Below are 3,395 nucleotides of genomic sequence, written 5' to 3' on the forward strand. Positions count from 1 at the left end.
GCAAATTCTAAAGGAACCACCTCATCTGCTACTTCCTTACATAGGTTTGGCTGAAGAATTTGCCCAACTTAATGCTTTATTTTGTTGGTGCTCCATGCACGTGACTGGAAATGACATAGACATATCAAACATGTTCCAAGTTGAACTCCTGATCTTCTCCACAAAACCTGTGCCCAATGTCAGTTGATGAAAACTCTAGCCTTAATCGGGCTGTAAACTTCAAGTTATCTTTGGATTGGTCTTTCTTTTACTCCCTACATTCAATTCTTCTGAAAATCTCATCACTTCTACAGTTACTGTCCTGGATCTGACCAAACATCACATCCCTCCTAGATTCCTGCAATAGCCTCCTAACTGGCCTCCCAACTTACACCCTTGTTCCTTAGAATTTATTCTTAGCCAGAGGACCCTTTCAAGTAAAAATCAAATCAAGTTATTCCTTAGGGCCAAATCCTCCAACAGCTCTCCATTTCACCCAGAGTGAACAGCCTTGAAGTCCTTATCATGGTCTACAGTGGCTCTAAACAGCCTGGCCAATAACCTCATCCTCTGTGAGTTTCTCGATATCCACTCGGTTCCAGCTGCATGAGTGCCTTGCTGTTTTCTAAACACTTGTGCTACTGTTCCCTCTGCCTGCACATCTGCATGACTTGCTCTCTCACTCCAAGTCTTTTCTTAGATGTTACCTTCTCAGGGAGACCTGCCCTGACCATACTACTTATATTATAACTCAGCGTCCCCAGCATACCCAATCCCCCAGAATGTAATTCCTGTTCTATTTCTTTTTCCTTAGCACCCATCACCTTTAAATACACTATCAAATGTGTTCATTTATTCTGTTCACTGTCCATCTCCTCCCCTAAAATGTGAGTTCCATGAAGGCAGGGATTTTCCTCTGTTTTGTTCACAGATGCTCCCGAAGTGTCTAGAACAGTGCCGGCACATAGTAGATCCTTAAAAAATATTTGTTAATGAAGTCATCTCAGCCATAATGTCATAAACTTGTGCTTTATGCTGCAGGCATACTTATAAGGGGCTTGTATGTTCCATTGTTTAAGCCACACAAGCACCCTGTGAAGTAGGCATTATTGTCACTCCAATTTAAAGAATGAGAAGCAAAGGCAAGAGAAGTAAAGAACCCAAATTCGTGCATCTGGGGAGCAGGGAGCCATTATTGACACCTAGTTCTTTCTACCTGAAAAGCCCAGGTGCCTTGCCCCTGCCCCACCTCTTGGGCTGCACCCCCTTAACTCCTCCCAGCAGCTGCGGCCCTTTCTATCATTCTATGCCTCCCTCCCTTCCCCATCTGAAAAAGCGTTCTGGCTCTAAGAGACTCCACTACTCAGGTCTCTCTCTCTCTATGTGTAATACGGGTTCTAAAAGCTTTCATGAACCTAGAACCCAGGTCTTCTAAGTCCTCACTGAGTTTTTTGTGTGCGTGTGTGACACCAGGCTTTCTTGCCCATGACATATTGAAATAGCTACATGAACTCAAACCGAGGATGTTTGGATGCATGTGTCATAATGCAAAATCTCTGCAAAGAGCATGAAATTTCATCTGTGTTTTTTAGAACTGGTATGATTCATTTCCAAGCAGAGTTATTTTAACTTAAACTTAAACCTGCTTTTAATAGTGTTCCATCATAAAAAAAATGAAGCAATTTTGTTTTGGGTCCAGGGCTTGGGTGTGTTTTATTTCTTTGGGGTCTCTTTATGCAGATATGCTTTTATTTCTTGGTGATACCCAAATAGTTGGGCCAAATCCCAGCAACCTAGAGACTCCACCTAAGTATTTGTGGCCTATTTTCTTTTAATCTCACTGGCCTATAAATAAATGATTGGTGAGAATGTCAATATGCTAGTCCACCATTACAATTCAGAAATGTGTCTGAGGAAAAATCCACAGTCACTAGATTGTTTAGGTGAGGGTCATCTCTCCTGCCCACACTAGTGTCCGGCTGTGGGATTGCAAATGCTGTTCACCTGCATCAGATTCCACAGAGACTGGAAACCATATTAGACTTCTTCACAGCATATACTTAAACCCCGCCACCATCCTCTGATTCTTCCCTCACCCCAGTCTTTTTTGCCTTATCTCTTTGCTTGAATGATGTAACCCTCTTCTTACATTTTTCCTTATTGCTCAATTTAAAGTTGCTTTAAAAATAATCTAAAATAATGAGTAAGATCAGGAACAAACCAAGGATCTCTAATCTCATCACTTGAATTCAACATTGTATTAGAGGTTCTAGACAATATAATAAGAATAAAAATTAATTAATATGTAAATTAATTAAAAAGGCATAGATTGAAAAGGAAGAAGTAAAACAGCCTTTATGCACAGATAACATAACCAACTATGTAGAAATTCTGTTAGAATCCACAAAAAAAGCTACAAGAAGTAACAAGTGAGCTTAGAAAGGTTGCAGGATACAAGACAAATATAAAAAATTGATTTGTATGTCTATATACTAGCAAGAAACAATCAGATACTGAGATTTTAAAAAACAATATGATTTGAAATAGCATCAAAATATGAAATACTTAGGGCTGAATCTGACAAATGATGTGAAAAGTACAACACTATCTTGAGAAAAATTAAGGACACCTAAGTAAATGTAGAGAAATATCATATTTGTTAGTAAAAGATAATGTCATTCAGATAGAAAGCCAAACTGATCTATAAATTCAATGCAATCCCAAACAAAATCCAAGCTATTAGCTAGCTGATTCTAAAATTCGTATGACGACGCAAAGAGTGTATCAAAGCCAAAGCAAGTTCGAGAAAAAGAACAAAGTGGATGACTGACATGGCCTGCCTCCCACACCTACTGTAGAGCCACAGTAGCGCGGCACATTTGTGCAAATGGAGAGTCCATAAATAGGCCCACATATACAGGAATAAGCTGATTTTCAGCAAAGTGCAATGGCAATTTAGAGTAAAAAGGAGAGTCTTATCGTCAATGGTGCTGGTCTTCTCAGTGTTTGGATATCCATATGGAAAAAGATCAGGTGGAAAAGAAGGAAGAGCAGAGCAGGGTCTGGGGCAGGGGCAGGGTCTAGGGCAGGAGCTGGGGCAGGAGCTGGGCTGGGGCAGGGGCAGGGTCTAGGGCAGGAGCTGGGGCTGGGGCAGGGGCTGGGGCAGGGGCAGGAGCTGGGACAGGAGCTGGGGCAGGAGCTGGGACAGGAGCTGGGGCTGGGGCAGGGGCAGGGGCAGGGGCTGGGGCAGGGGGAGGGTCAGGGGCAGGAGCTGGGACAGGAGCTGGGGCAGGAGCTGGGCTGGGGCAGGGGCAGGGGCTGGGGCAGGGGGAGGGGCTGGGCTGGGGCAGGGGGAGGGTCAGGGGCAGGAGCTGGGACAGGAGCTGGGGCAGGAGCTGGGCAGGGGCTGGGGCAGG

Source organism: Tamandua tetradactyla, chromosome 9 (assembly GCF_023851605.1).
Source record: "Tamandua tetradactyla isolate mTamTet1 chromosome 9, mTamTet1.pri, whole genome shotgun sequence".
Classification (NCBI taxonomy): domain Eukaryota; kingdom Metazoa; phylum Chordata; class Mammalia; order Pilosa; family Myrmecophagidae; genus Tamandua; species Tamandua tetradactyla.